At 43.8% G+C, this 16,157-nt stretch overlaps 1 protein-coding gene and 1 long non-coding RNA gene across 3 annotated transcripts in view; one reads left to right on the top strand and one right to left on the bottom strand.

Annotated features, from left to right (window-relative positions):
* Window positions 1–16,157, bottom strand: part of Shisa6 (shisa family member 6) — a 304,751-nt gene that overhangs the window by 42,804 nt on the left and 245,790 nt on the right. The window lies entirely within an intron of this gene.
* LOC143442531 (uncharacterized) overlaps window positions 13,186–16,157 on the top strand; it is a 37,109-nt gene continuing 34,137 nt past the window's right edge. Inside the window, exon 1 of the long non-coding RNA XR_013110768.1 lies at window positions 13,186–13,490. This is a non-coding gene — a long non-coding RNA (uncharacterized LOC143442531). The remainder of the gene's footprint in view (window positions 13,491–16,157) is intronic.

The following is a 16,157-nucleotide window of genomic DNA, read 5'->3' as shown; positions in this document are numbered from 1 at the left end:
TAAACCTCGTGATGCATGAAGCTAAGCCTGTGCTGTGGTTGTGTGGGCCAAAACATCTTGAAACAACAGAATGATGAACAGCAAATTGAAGCCAGAAGATATTCTGCCCAAGGTTGTTATCTCACCTAAGTCACAGCAGTGCTGGCCAGGTAAAGATGAAGGTGTTGGTGTGTCAGCTGCAGAGCTCGGTGCACAACTGGCTATTCCCAACCAGGCACTGCCCAGTGAGAGGATGTGAACAGTGCACTGGGTATCAGAACATGATGCTACTAAACTTACAAAGCCATAATCTGACACTGCTCTCCTACCCATAAACCCTCTTAAAATGTTTGGCTGGTTTTACAACTTGCCTGCAGGGTAAATTGTACTGGAGAGCTCAACAATTGCCTGGTCTACCTGTCAGTTTTTTTTTCTTTCCTCATCACAAATGAGTCTCTGCATAATGTACACTCAAGCCTCCAGTGAGTTTAGACACTGTGAATCAGCCGGTGTGAAAGCGAATCTGGAACACTAACAAGATCAAGTTTCCAGACACGTCAGGCCTAGGCTTGACTTTGAGGTGTGGGGTTCACTCAGATCTCACCCCGCAGGGCTCCTGTGGTCAGCCCTCTTGTACTTTCCCAGCAGACTGGTCTCCAAACTTCTGGATTCCTTCAGTGAAGAGGTTGGAGAAGAAAAGGCTCAGATAGATTGGTAATAAATCCCCAGGTATGACAATCTCCATGGAGTTGAGGGAGAGAATTTATGGCCATGTCTGTGAACCAGAGATGAAGCACAGGCTAATGATGAGGGAACTTAAGCATCAGGGTTCTCATAAATGACACATCCTTGTCTAGTCCATACAGACTCAGAAAGGAAGACATAACATAGGAGTGTTTGGCACATGATAGGTAATAAATATTTGTTGGATCAATGGCACACTTTCTCAATAAGGTTATGAAGAAAAAAATGCATCTCACTGGGCAAATAAATGCCCCGAAGAGCAAGATACCATCTCCCCCTCAGACTGAAAAGCTTTTGAAGTTTGAGATAGGCATTTAGAACACAGCAATGGCAAATGCTTCCTGCAAAACAAACTGTATGATCACACACTCATTTCAAATTGTACGAAATTAAATGCAGGATTGCGCTTTAAAATCTTTAAATCCTTAAAATACATAGACTGTTTCATCAGGTCATTTGACTAACAGTGAAGGATGGAAAGGAAGGAAGGAGTGAGGGAGGGAAGGAAAGAAGGAAGAAATGAGGGAGGGAAAGAAGGAAGGAAGGAAAGAAGGAAGGAAGGAAGGAAGGAAGGAAGGAAGAAAGGAAGGAAGAAAGAAAGGAAGGAAGAAAAGAAGAAAGAAAGGAATTAATTCAGACAATTCTCCTTAGAACCATCAGTCATTGTAGGAAATCAGAAGCAACCAGTGTCCAGTCACAGCTGATGAGCTGAATAAAATACATAACACCAAGGTGTCACTTGGCCTTCCCTTGTAGGTAAGCAACACACTGATGTAAGTCAGATCTAGGAGCTAATGGGCCAGTTCGTGATGCTTAATTATATAAATTATTTGCATTAGTGATCATAGAAACATAAGAAATGGTTAGTGTTGAATGGTGGGTGTCCTTATTGGCAACTTTCCAGGGTTTTTGGCTGTTCTACCATTTACATAGATGCAATTATAAAAAAAAGTTATGATTTAAAAATTAAACTTACCAAGTTTGGAAAGTTTCCAAATAGGCTTTATTTGGCTAAACAGAAAGCTATAAAATTATACATATTAGATAAGAGTCAGATTTGCTCTAGGAATTGAAAAGAGGAGCTGACCCTATATGTATGTGTGGTGACCGGATTGCTATAACTCTGTTCTAAACTTCCAGCGTATCCTGGTAGCAAAGGCAAAGAGGGAACAGTGGGTGATGCTGAGGGGAAGGCTAATAGATTCTTCTATAGCGGTGATCCTTCCAGACACAAAGATGGAAAGGGGTGCCTTTGTTAATGTGTTAAGTCTCATATAGTCATTTGGGGGGGGGGGACACCAAAGGCTCATTCGAAGAACTAAGTTCTGAATAGAAATGTCTCCAAAAGTTCTTAGAAATCAAGGAAGTGTTAAAAGCAACAATAAGGGGAATGAAACCATACTTGGTTATCACCAAATATTGAAAATTGTTGGGATCACACTCATTCATAGAAAGCCAAGGGTCAGTGGGGAGAGATTACTGACTCAGTAAGCTGGAAGAGTAGCGTTAGAGTTGTCAGAGTATCTTGATTTTTGTTCTTCTTGCCCCACTCTGTGGTATTTATTCTCTTTGTCTTTGCCTTGTCTGTCACTGTGGGTGACTATGTCCTTGGACTGTAGTTTCCACTATCACAGAAGTGTTATTTATCTCCCACTGCATATATGTGTGCTCGGGAAGCAGGAGTCTTGTGGCGTGGGTTCACTGACTGCAGTTAATGAAAGAGGCTATGCACAGATATGAGTATTAGGATAACTTTGCTTGATTTACACAGCTTTGAAACTTAAAGTCATGTTAAGGGTTAATAATACCAAGCACAATGGTAGTGGCTAAACACCAAGCACCAGATACGCGTCTCAATCTTGTAGATATACTGTCTGGTTTCATAATCACAATTCTATCAGATAGGAGCTCTCCTTGGGCCCAATTAATAGATGAGAACAATGTGATATCATGCAGAAAAAAGGCTTGTCACATGAAGAAGGAAGTTCCTAGTTTCAGAACACACATCTACTTCTAATCTAGACCTTCAGTTCCTAATTACTTAGCACCTTCTGCAGTGGTGGCATGAGTTACTGAGCCTGCCAGTGGCTGAGATGTGTTGAGCTAGGCACTAATATCAGTCTACACTAACCTCCCACGACTTGCATGCAATTTAGAATGGTGTAAGTTATTCAAGTCTAAGCCAGGGTCTTAGTTAGGAAGCTCGGGTGGAGACCCACATTCATCAATGCCTGAGTTCTTTCCAGCAGGTCAAATACAGAGGAAAAGATACAACAGGGCACCTAATGAACCTCTGCACAGGAATTGGGCAGAACAAGGACTCTACTTACCCCCTCAGTGGGCCCCAGGATTTATGGTGTAATTTACATGGGCAGCAGTGAGTATAGAAATTTTTTTTATCACTGTCTACCCAATTTCTAGGTGAGGGTACTACACTATGTAGCCACCCAAATCCTTGTCCAGCTCAGGAGCACCCCCACCCTCACACCATTGCAGCAAGGGCAGAGACTATAGCTCTTTGCCCTCCTCTGGGTTCCCAGCAGCAGCATTCCATCTGTGATACTGAGAAACAGCTGGCAATAAGAATTTGAGGAGGGAGCAGAGGGACATGGCTGAGAAACCATCAGGGAACAGGGATACTATGAAGTCACTGTTGCCAATCTAAGGTGCAGAGTCATGGGTTATGTGTGATTCCCTGCTCTCCCCCCACCCAGTCCCATTGGTCTCTGTGTCTCCTCTCTTGTCATTCAGTCCAGATCTATTGTTCCTGTCACTTGTCGATAAATCTTACTTTCAATCTGCTCTTTTCTGTGGCATGAACGATCAGTAAACCCACCAATGTCCCTCTACCCAGGGCAAGGTACACAAGTGCCTATAGTAACACAGAACATCAGGAAGCCAAGTAGCTCTCCTCACCCTTGCCATGGTCTCATTAACTTTTCTCTTGCTCCTCAGTGGGACACTGCCCAGCTCCCTTTGCATCCTCCAGGCCAAGCCCAACCTCCCTCCTGTTTTTGCTGCTGCTGTGTGTTAATCTTTTCATTCTGATCCCTCTTAGGGAGGCAGCTCAGAGACCTTGAGAAGCTGAGTGTTCAGTGAAGGAACCTGCTAATAGTTACAGTAGCAGCAAGTGTGGGTGCTGAGTCACTAGCTTTCCTGGGTTAGTGGGACATGGTTGCTCCAGATTAACACTACCCAGAAGTTGAGGCACCTCAAGCATTTTCTCCCAACCCTGTGAATTCAATCTCCTGTCTAGTGACTGACAGTGAAGACTAGAACGCCTCACTCTGGACCTGGCCATGTTTGAGCACCATGAGAATCTCTTTGCTCTCCTCATGCTCTGGCTCAAGTCAGCCTGTCATTCTCGCTAGGGAGCTGTTGCTGTCCTCGGTGCTGAACCTTGGTTTGTAAGCCATGAACTGCTAGTGGAGGTAAAAGAAAGATGCTCTCTCAGGCCCGACTGGTTTTAGTTTAAAGTTCATTGACAAAGAGATCCTATCATCCCATAGTTCCATTACTGCGTGGTGTAAAATGAACGTTTGTCTAGCCATTCAAGATTCTCCTGGGTCAGTGTTCCTCTTATTGTTGACAGCGATTGCAGAGAGCAACTAAATTCAACACCAACCTCATCCTCACACCATGAGCTACTGCTTGGCTTGACTATGTAGGGCCCAGTCCTATTTAAGTCCTTATAGTGTTGTAACTAAGGACCCTTATGATATTAGAGTGAGCAAATCTAACACATTTTCTTTCAAAGAAGAAAGAAATGTGCAAAGGATTTGTCTAATCCTAACTAACTTATGTGTGGTGCCCGGAGTCTCTGAGCCAGTGTTATAGACTAGTCTGTTGATTTACAGAATCTTTCCTAAATGATTATGGATGAGAGTCAAGGAAAGGGAAGGAGAAGAGAGAAAATGAGGAAATGAAGAAAGCTTGAAACAGACAAATGAAGATGATGCAGAAAGGTCATACAAGAAAAGGAAATGAGATGTCAGTGTGCTGGGGAGTAAGTGGTAGCTTCATTTAAGTATCACTTATGAAATTAATTTTCATCAATTTCACAAATATCAGCTTGCACTGCAAAATCTCTCTCTCTCTCTCTCTCTCTCTCTCTCTCTCTCTCTCTCTCACACACACACACACACACACACACACACACACACACCATATTCTGTTTCTGTGGAAATCTTCATTAGGATCTACAGGTTGTCATGTTACAGCCATAGATTAGGAATAAAAGATCCCTTTCCAGCTCTATCATATCCAAAGCCTGTGAATATCTAACCTCTTCTCACTTCTCATCACACTACATGTCTTTGCTAATGCCATCCTTTAAGAAGTTCTTGGTCATGACATCCTAGAGTGTGCCTGACTACTTTCCAAGTCTCAATCCAGTTCAACTCTCTCCAGGAAGCTTTCCCATGTCACCATATCTATAAGAAACATCTTCCCCTCGGCTCTCTATGATTCTTAAACTACACTGCTGTCCCAACATTTATCATAGGTCATTTTGTGATATGAAAGAACAGGCTTGAGGCTTTCTTCTTCATTTGAGTTTTGCATGATTTTTGGAAGGCAGGGGTCTATCCTCTCTTTCGGGATCTTGTCTCTTGGAACACCAATCATGTTGGCTTACAAATCAGGCACACCATAATGCTTAAGTGCATAGAATATCTTTAGAGCTTACGTAGGACTCAATTTATAGAGGTGACATTGTTATGAAAGAGCTTTGAAACCATGTCTGACTCATAGTCCATTTACAGAGTGTTGTAGACTATGAGTATGGTGGTCAGACAAGGAGGATTTACAGGAGGGAGGATTCCAGACAGGCATTATAGTATCCTCCTACAATAACTCAAAGGGCTAAAGTCTATGGAAGTCCTACCCTCTGCATTTGCAAGGGTAGCAGACAGGAAGGTGTCTGCTTTTGCAATGTATTCATGCCCAAGCATGCCCAAGAAAGAGATTCCTGGCAAGAACTTTTCTAATTGAATTTGAGTGTGAATTTGGAATTGTGGGAATGAAGTAAACCATACTTCATTCTACTCTCTGGAGGAAAGATAACTGCATGCTGGAGGAAAAAGTAGTGAATCAGTTGCCCAGAATTTCTGAAAAAATCTCCCAACAACTCAAATAAATAAGATTCCAGCTAGATCTTTCTAGGTACTAAACAAAAGGCTTTATTTTGAGAACACACTAGTGCTAGAGATGTAAGCCTCTAGAAATCTAGTTGTAGGAATCCCAGAGGAGGCACCTACGAGCTTCGTGGCAGCATTAGAAACATGTTTATGGAACATCCTCATGAGAACCTGGGTACTCCTTAGGAAGCAACTGCTGCCTCCCTCATATCCATTTTCTGGACCCTGGTAAGGGCCAGCGGCATAACATGTCTGGATTCAGCAGCAATTTTTAAATTCCAGTGTCTCCAAGATCTTGGGTCTTTCTCTTTTCCATGAAGAATGTGAGGGTGGGTGTGTTCTTCCCTCCTTTCACCATCATGTTATTCATGATATGTCTGAGACTCTTACCCAGGTTCCTAGATCCCTAGAAGCTGGGAGACCCCTATGTTAGGTTATAACCACACATTCTTCTGTTTGCAACCCCCACTCCTCTGCCTAGGCTTACCCATGTGACCTGAGACAAGCCACTACCCTTCCTCTGATCTTCACCTATCTGGCCAAGGATGGCAATGCTGAGTTTGTTTGTTTGTTTGATTGATTGATTGTTTAAGAACAGGACTGTCTCAAAATCTGAAGCATCCTGTAAATGGGTCAGTAAAATGGGCTTCTGTGATGCAGTAGGGAAAGCAGAGTAGGAAGGATGGTCCTTTCTGTGATGAAAGAGTGTTCTCAGGGCAAAAGTTTGCACAGTAGTTTAAGCCCCCCCTCCTTTTTTAAATTAAAGAATGGGTTCCATGGAGCTTTTATATATACCAGGGAGCACAGTCTACTAATTAGCTGCCTTGTTTCTGCTTTGCACTGTAGGATTTCATGCAGAATGCTAGATTGTAGTGTTTCACCTGACAAGCTTGTAGAGGCAGCCATCACTCTTCTTTCACATATATGAGCACGTTCTCATCTGCCTATAGCCACTAGAGGGTCAAGGAGCCTACAGACCCTTTCCAGGTCATTGAAGAGTCATTTATCCAACCCACTGTCTTTTAGTAATAACACATGCATCCATTCCAAATAAAAGAGCATCTCCCAAGGGTTTAAAATCACCAGAAGGTGTTGTGTTATTTTGGTTGTTTTATTGCATTGTGAACATCAGTACAAGGTTAAATACTCACAGAGACAGACATCAGAAGGCTGCAAGGAGCATACACATCAACATATTTGTACATACAAAAGGGTACAGAGACACTGACAGAGCATACAGAGACACATACAATACAGACAACAGGCACAGGATGTGGCTACATCTTACTGCATTCTACATGAAACAGCATAGGGTACAGAGAACAGATGAAAGTTGACAAACATCATAATTTAACATAGTCAACATTCATTTTCAGGATACATTCAACAACAGCACACAAAGCATTATTACATCTCTGGAGGTTAAGAAGGTTTAAGAAACCCTAGAGAGCTTGTTGAGGGCCATCTCAGGCTGGACTTGGTAAGAGTAAAAGAAAAACCAGCTAACAACACAAGGAAATCAGTGGAAGAAAATCCATGAAGCTAGGTGGGAACAAGGGGGACTTGGATACTCAAAGGCACCATGTTCTCCAGAATACTGGTGATAGCAAGAAGGTCAGAACTTTGTCTCTGTAGCTCAACTGAACTTTTCCAAGAACCCCTAGCCCACATTCCATCTCTGTCTTCAGCCTTCTTTGACAAGTTTAGGGCTTGTATTTTTCAATGAAAAAAGAGGAACCTGCTCTTATTTTGTCATCTGACTAGGTTCCCAGCACTGGATAATAGGCAAAAGACATCCCTCTCATGAAAACTTCCAATCAAAACCTTTATGTTGTTAGTTCCAGGGTTCCAGCTCTAGCTTGGTCATGGGCCAGCTGAACTATCATAGGCAAATCATCTTACCTCTATGATTCTGTTTCTTTATCTGTAATATGACATTCCTTGCTAGGAGATGACCTCTAAGCCTCTTCAAGATCTAATACTGAGAAATTAAATTGAGTTTTAATAGCAGCACTTTCTGAAGGAGAAATAAAACAAAACCTGAAATGGATGATCAAAGGCAATCCAGCCTCCCAATTATCTTCCCCATATCCACTCTTATCCCCAGTGAGATCCTTGAGTCATGGTTCTGTGCCCAAACCAACCTCAAAAGGCTACCTCTTGTCCTGTTGGAGGAAGGCTTCAGGAGGTTGGGGGTCCACCAGAACTTTCCCAGTTAGATGTGACCTCAGGACCTTGACCCAGAGCCTGGTTGACAGAGACTGCTTTTACTTTGGATCATCTGTGTCTTTGCATGTCAGAGTGAATGGGCAGAATCAGAGAGATGCTCTCCAAGCATTGCAGCCTCCTTTTGTGTTCCTGAGGCCCAAGGAGGGAAGGAACTCTGAAGAACCAATTGAGATAAAAGTGATTTGGTATCAAGGAATTATTTACTTCCTTATAAAGCCCTGGTGAGGGGACAACTGGTCCCATACCATGTCTATCCATTGTTCCTTCCTTTGTCCCCTCTCTGACTCCACCATCAACAAAAAGAACAAAATTCCCTTTTCTATTCCCCTGACACCGTTGGAGCCTTCCAGGTTGTGTGATGGGAGGTTCCTTTTCTCTGGTTATCTCAAGGTGTGGTCATCCACCTCATCTTTTCTCCACAATTCAGAGTCATGGCCTCCTGAACACCAGAGCTGGCTTTGTTTCATGCCTTTTCTCTCCCTTGGCCTATAGCACCTATGGAGGATGCTGCCAGCCCAGCAGCCTCCCATTCCTAGAGATGGGATTACATCACCCCTGGGCTTTTCTCTTCGAGTATGCAGCAAGCCTCGTTAATTCCTGTAATTAGCTCCGAGCCCTTTAATTGTCTTTCCCATCTTGAGGATGGCATCTGTTTTCTTGGCTCAATAGCAATGCTGTAGTCTATGTTCTTTAATTCTTAAGTCCTGATCTTTGAAGTCAAACAGACTCAAATCCAAGTCCACTTACAAGCTGTGTAATCATAGTTGGTTAACCCTACAGGGGCTTCTTCTCTAAGGCTGGACCCAAGGAAACACCCTCAGGCCAGCCCTACTGAAGACTAAAGGCACTCATGTATGTCAGGACATACAATTCCTGGCACACAGCTTACCTGAAAGTATTTCCATTTTTTCCTCCTGGTTTCTCTGTATACTTTAACATATTCCATAAGCCTTCTCAGGTGATGAAAGTTCCCTTCACTCACCACATGACTGATCACCCCAAACATGGCTGGTATAACTCAGGAAATGAATTTTTAATTTGATTTTATTTGAATTAATTTAAAGAGTTGTCCATGATCAATGATTTCTTTATTGGAATATGCAGAGCACTTTCTTTATGACAATATATTTGCTACATACAAGAGGAGGGTCGCCCTTATAAACACACCCCGAAAATGTGTTATGAAATAAGTCCTAGGCTAGGGAAGGACAATCAATACTATCATGGAACAAGGAGCAGGTTACTTCACTTCTGTGTTTTGCATTTGTCATTCTCAATATTATTGGCTAGTGTTACAAGACCCCTTCCTCTAGGGGCTGCTGTATGTAAGCACATAGCTGGACATAGTATTACTGCAGGTGGCTAGTTCTGTTGACAGAGACTACAGTGTGAAGTTCCCTGGAGTTTTAGAGCTGCAAAGTCTTTCTTACAATTCTTGGGCTCAACAAGACTGCCTTTCCAAGCTGCCTCTGCTGATACCTGCAATATGTTGGGAAGGACTTCCTTGTGACTTCAGAATTCAACCTTTGATGGTATAAGACAGATGAAAGAAATGGAAAAGAGCATGCGTATAGCATCAGATCAGAGTCCCTTAGCGAAAGGGACTTCCTGGAAGAGCCTCAACAGTCTCTACTGAGGCCTCACACGCCACTGGCTGAATGTAAGCTATTGCTCCCTGTCAATGCTGAGTGTGGATGAGTCTAAGTGTTTATATCTGTAGCCTATTCTAGATGGCTAAGTAGCTGTGAACTGTTCAGTTAAGGCAGAGATTTTTAGAGCCTACCAGCCACCTTGTGGTGAGGGAACTCAGGAGGACATGGTTGAGAGTGAACACACAGCAAATGTTTGTGTCTATGTGTTGGTTTAATGTACACAGAAGTCCTCCAGATGGGCTGGGGAAATCTGTAAGAGGGAGCACCATCACACTTCCAGGGATGCCCCTCTGCCTGGTGCTTGCCCTATACTGGAATGTGCATGTGGGCAGCTGTGATGGCCTCATGAGCTTCTCTAAGCCCCCTGCTCTTTCTCAACTCAATGATGCTTCAGATTCTAGATATGTGCTGCTCCAAGGTGGGCCCTGGCATTGAAGCATTCCTTACCCTCTTTTAAGAGAAGCTTCTTCTCTGGGTGTTAATCCCATGTCTTGAGGAAGCTGCTATGTGTTGCTGCCAAAGGAGAGGTGTGGCCTCAACCATTTCCAGCTCCCCAGGTCTACAGGTCTGCTCGGCTGACTGAGAGCAACTGGCAGCATCTTCTACTTCTCTGTAACTCACTCCCTTTCTGTGACTGATAACAATGACAAGAAAGTAACAGGCACACTTACTGAGTAAGAGAACACTGGGCTGGCATTAAACTAAACTGAAGACTCATCACCCCACCAGATCATTAAGAAAATTTTTGGTGATTAGAATTCAGGTTCAAAGGAAGTAAAGAGCTCCTACAAAGCCAAAAGATTTTTTTTTTTTTATTTTGCATCAGTGGCTGAACTTATGGATGGGTGCATGAGCAATGGATGAGTAGGGGTATGGGCCATGTATAAAAGAGAAACTCTGAGAATTCTCTTTGGGAATCCTCCATACACAGATGGCCTTAACAATTGATACTTCTTTCCCATAGCTTCTAACTGATTTAAGTCTGGCCTTCAGCCAAAACAACACAACTATTACACATTTCATAGATAAATCAGTCCCCTGATGCTTTAAAAATGAAGTGGATGGAGAGAGTGTAATCTCAGAACATATGAGCTAACACACCCACTTAGTTCTCAGGGATGACATGGTGGCTGGCCCATGTCAGAAACCTGTTCAGCATCTGTCTTCACGTCACTTAATCAGATCATGGCATGCCTAGGACACGAGGTGCTGCCATCACAAGAGAGATTCTGAGAGCATATCACCGGAGTCGGGCTCCTCTTTGCAACATTCTTGCAAATGGCACAGGAAAGGGAAAGAAGAGACAACGGTACATACTATAGCCAGCCAGGACCTGAGGCATGGGCCAGCCTCTCTTTCTTTCCTTCTTCCCAGGTTTGTGACATGGAGAGAGTATATAGTTCTCCTGGACCCTGCAGAACACACTGTCATTTGGCCTTCAAGCTAAAAGATACAGCCAGTGATACAGCTCAGTTTACTGGCTCCATAGACAGAGCAGGGGAAGGAGAGAGCAAAGAGAAAGGCTGAGTGGAAAGGCAACTGCCCAAAAGTTGCATAGCTGGAGCCACGCTGACTCCAAGGTTCTTTACTCAGTGTGTGTGTGTGTGTGTGTGTGTGTGTGTGTGTGTGTGTGTGTGTGTGTAAAATAGATGAGGACAGACAGAATGGGTTTGTTCTGAGATTTGCGTTTGATTGATCCTGGGATTTGGATCAGAGTTAGACGGTGAGAAGTCTGCTGGAGGCCAGTCAGCACCTTGCCAGTTCCTTACCTGTTTGTTTGTAACTTTTGCTTTTGTTTTGTTCTAGAAGGCTTATCTCTCAGTGAACCATAAACTAGGGAGCTCAGAACAGCAGGTCACCTTCACCAGAGTGCTGAGGTCCTCAGTCAGTAATAGTTTGTTTAAGAATGAACATTTTGATGACAGTAATGGCTGGCTTCTGAATGCAGGCACGTTGACTCTACTTCTTCCAAACTTCTGCCTTGAGATCATGTTTCCCAAATGATTCTGACACACAGGCAGGCCAGGTGCTTCTGAACCATGGCTTCAGATGAGGTAACTGATATCTCCAGCTTATACAGTACTGGGTCATGTTGTCCCCATCTTACCTGAGACTACTAATGAACTATCTGTTCACTGAAAGTTCTGTGCACAAGTGGAGTTGAGGAAGTGGGGGAGTGTGTGTGGGGGGGCAGTCGGGGAGTGTTAGGTAAAATAGTAGCTCATTTAATATAGCAACACCCTAGCTAGTAGGCTACTGGTAAATCGGGAAACAGCAGAGCTTTGCTTTGTAGAACAGGAGAATTCGGTTTTGTTTTGGTATAGGGAGTTTACAAAGGGCCTCGCTTTAGGCCCAGGTAGCCTGAAACTCACTATGTAGTCTAGGCTGACCTCTAAAACTCAGCCACTATCCTGTCTCTGTCTTCCAAGTTTAGGATTACAAGCATGAATATGCCAGTTGTTGTTAATGTTTGATTTTGCTTTGTGTTTATTTGTTTGTTTGTTTGTTTTAAGATAAGTTGTTGTTGCCTAGTCCAGGATGATCTCAAACTCAGGAGATTCTTCTGCCTCTCTTCGCCATGGTAGGGTTACAAGTGTTTGCTACCACACCCTAAAGAGACCAGGGACTTAAGGGTTAGGTTGTAGAAGCCAGCCACATAGGGAAAGGTTCTGGACGACAGCATCCTACTAATGAAGGAGTGGAACACAGGGACTGTTGCAGCTGAGAAAAGGACTCTCTGGCTCAGCACCAAGAGCATGAACAGCAGGGAAGAAGCAGGCAACCCTGGCTCAGCCATCACCTCAAACACCATGTGACTGAGGCCTGCCTTCTGCACGGAGGGCCTAACTTAATTGGTATTTCTTCTAATTATCAGATTTAATCACCACCTCTCCAGTGAGATAATTTTTAACTCAAATGAGAAATTAGTATTATAAAAGAGCAAGTATGAAAAAAAAAAGAGCAGAATTCAGTGAGGGAGGCGTGTTAAAGTGACTCTGTGTACTGGCACTTTACTCCGTTCAATCCATCTTACAAGGGCCAAAGGTCTGGGGTCTCTGGGCAGACTCTTGTCACCTCTCTGCAACTGGGGAAAAGGCCCTTAACTGGCTGTCACAGTAGTGGGGCTGGGGTCTCTATCTCTAACTGGATCCCCTCCATTGATGCCTTCCATTTGGTGTTTCATGGGAAATCCTGCTGCAGCATCCATAGAAGAAAAATTGATGACTTCTTTTGAGTCTTGAGATTTAGTAGATGGTGTGTGTGTGTGTGTGTGTGTGTGTGTGTGTGTGTGTTTACCTAAAAAGTGGCAGCAGGATTTTATGTTTGGCTGGCTAGCCAAGTGGCCACGATGCTCAGAAAATGGCTTTGTTACATAAATGAGGATGGTTTTCTGTGCACATAGTAGTCACTGGGTAAAGCTTCTGAGACAATTGGTACACAGAGGGAAAATTTCAATGAGTTTCAGTGCTGTGAAAGGCAAGGATGAGGATCCTGAGCTGCCAGAAAGCACCCAATGACAAAAGAGTCAGCTTCCATATTTCCTTCCTACTGATACGGGGATTTTTTTTTTTTTTTTGACAGAGGTTAAATGACTGAGAGAAAGGACAGAGACACAAGTATAAGCTTATGAAGACCCTGTGGTGGAGACCAACGAAGAAGCAAAAGGAAGAGAGGATGGAGGAAGGCCTGGGGAGCCTGGATGCAGACTGAATTTGAAGAGAGTCTATGACAGGGTCTGGTGTCAGAGGTATGCTTGCTGGTAACCCAGCTTCAGAGGGGGCTATCCTTACCTCAATCTGTTCTTGGGTCTTCACCTGACATCTGGACAAGGGTCAGGGGTCAGCAATTCTTGGTGCATAGTGGGATGAGGTGGAGAGAAGGCAGTGTTTCCTGAGGCTTACCGTGTCGAGGTCTGTCTGGGGTGCTCCATGCATTCACGCAGTCTCCACAGCAATGGTAGGACATATCCATCACACCCTCATTTGATGAACAAAATGTAGAACATTTGGGTAGCCTGAGGGCTCATTCAGTGTGTCCACTATACACACTCACAGTTAGTTAAGGGATGTTGAAGATCATTGGCTGTTGGGAGCCGACTTTTAGCAGAAAGCGGCTAGATTATCTTTGCAGCCATCTGGAACCTGATAAGAGATTTGGTTTTCAATGGCCTACAACAGCTGAAGCACACTCTGATATCCCACATATTTTGTGTTGCTGTTTACTGCCCCCAGCTGCAAGGTGCATGTGGTAGCCATGCCTGCAAGGCATGCAGTTCATGTGCTGTCCACGTGCTATCCAGGCCATATATGCCTGTAAGGCGCACGTGGTATCCAAGCCTGCAAGGCACACAGTCCACGTGCTATCCACGCTATAAACGCCTGTAAGGCTTACGTCATATCAACACCTGCAAGGCACGTGGTATCCATGCACCTACAAGGCACGTGGCAAAAATACAAGGCACGTGGTATAAATACCTCAGAATTTCCTTCAATAAACGAGACTTGGTATGAGACTTGATGAAGAGACTTGATAAAAGAGACTCAATAAAGGAGACTTGAGACTAGAGACTTGAGACTTGATCAGAAAAAAAAAAAGAAAAAGACTTGGTATGAGACTTGAGACTTAATCATACCCTGTCTTGTCTCCATTCTTCACGTCTCCTGCCCCTGCAACCCCACTCTCTCTCTTGACCAGAGCACTTAGCCCCAAAGCGTTGAGGTTGCAACAATTGGCCAACCACTGATTAACATGCATAGGTAGTTTTCTGGACAATGAACCATTGCTCACCTAGAAACAGCTCATCAGCTGTAGGCACTTGAGTTTAGGCCTGGCTTTGATCTCAAGATCCCACAAAGTGGCAGGTGAAAGTAGCCTCCAGAGAGTGGTTCTGCAGCCTCTGTGTGTATGTGTTTTCATATGAAAGTGACCTGAACACTAAATACCTGAATGAATTAATAAGTAAAAGTGGAAAAAAATGTGAATCAGGACTTCCCTGAATGGACATAGTACTGTTATAAATAAGGGTACCATGAACCCTAGTCTGAACTACAAGAGACTGATTGCTTTGAAGACTGTGTTTTTAGCATCAGTGGACACTTGGCATCTCGCATATCTCATTCTTCTTTAACTGGACATACTCAGATAACTCCAAGAAAAATGGGGGAAGATCAAGGCAGAAGCATCACTTCCCTCACCCCAGACTCTGATGGCATAAGACTTTATGTCCAACATCCTGCAGTTCATACACCTTGATGCTAATTTTCAAGTATGTACAAAATCCCTACATATAAGGTCCCCAGGACTCTATGAGCTCTTTCTTTTGACCATGTTTCTGACTTAGTCAAATAGATGTCTTCTGGGCTATTTTTCTTGTGGTGATATTTACCTCAAGTCTTTTCCTTTCTAGTTACATCCTCTGATGCCCAAATCCATGTATCATTCTTTCTATGAACTGGCCCACTGTATAGATAGAAGATGTGTTTTCTGGGCCACTGAAAAGGTGGCAGAGCTGGGCTTGCATGCCAGCTCCCATTTCCACATCTTGAATATTTTGGCCTCTTGGAGAATATATCCTCAGAGAAGCGGCTGACTGGGGAAGGATCCAAGAAGAGCTTGGGCTAGTGGGCTAGTCCCTTACTCTGTGTCTGTTGGAAAGCTCCCTTCTCTGTCACCCTCAGTGAATGAAGAGGCCTACATACTGGATATTCTCCTTGGGTACATGCTTTTTCTTGGGCTTCCTATCCCCTCAGGAATCTATCCCCATTGCCCATCCACTCCCAACCCATCAGAATTAATCATGGCTGATGCTCTGCTCTTATTGAGAGGTTGGGAGACAGTGCTGAACCTCTACAGATGATGCTGAACCCACATGTGGGCTGCAAGAATGTGTAAATAATGTTAATGATTTAATTAGATACACACTAACATCACACTCTTGGAAAATCACAGAGATAGGGGGAGACCTAGTGCACCTGCCCAGTTAACCTAGTATGCCCTCATCCATCCAGGTCCATTGTAGGTTAATTCTGCTCTCGTTTGTTCCCACCATCCTGTCACTTTCCCTTCTTGTCCCTCCACTTGTTTGATCCCTTACTCACTGTCTGTATTTGAACTTCGCATACAGTATAAAGGAGCTCACCCTCATTCACCTTTCCTTTCCTTCTCATCCTTTGACCTCAACCCTTTGAGTACCAACAAGCCAGTGGGAGAATTTGGCTCAATGAGTCCACTGAGGAACTTGAAACACAGGCCAAAGTGTGGGCATCCGTGGCATGTGCAAACTAGACATGTTGGCAGGACGGGTATCTGTCCTATTAAACTGTGAATCAGGCTTCCTCTGACTATGAAGAAACCATGGTACTGTCCTGTCTGCTTTGATGGTAGAGGAAGGATGTGAAGAACCTGAGTTCTCCAT

The sequence above is a fragment of the Arvicanthis niloticus genome, chromosome 6 (assembly GCF_011762505.2).
Source record: "Arvicanthis niloticus isolate mArvNil1 chromosome 6, mArvNil1.pat.X, whole genome shotgun sequence".
NCBI classification, from domain to species: domain Eukaryota; kingdom Metazoa; phylum Chordata; class Mammalia; order Rodentia; family Muridae; genus Arvicanthis; species Arvicanthis niloticus.
This window is presented reverse-complemented; position numbering and strand designations above follow the sequence as displayed.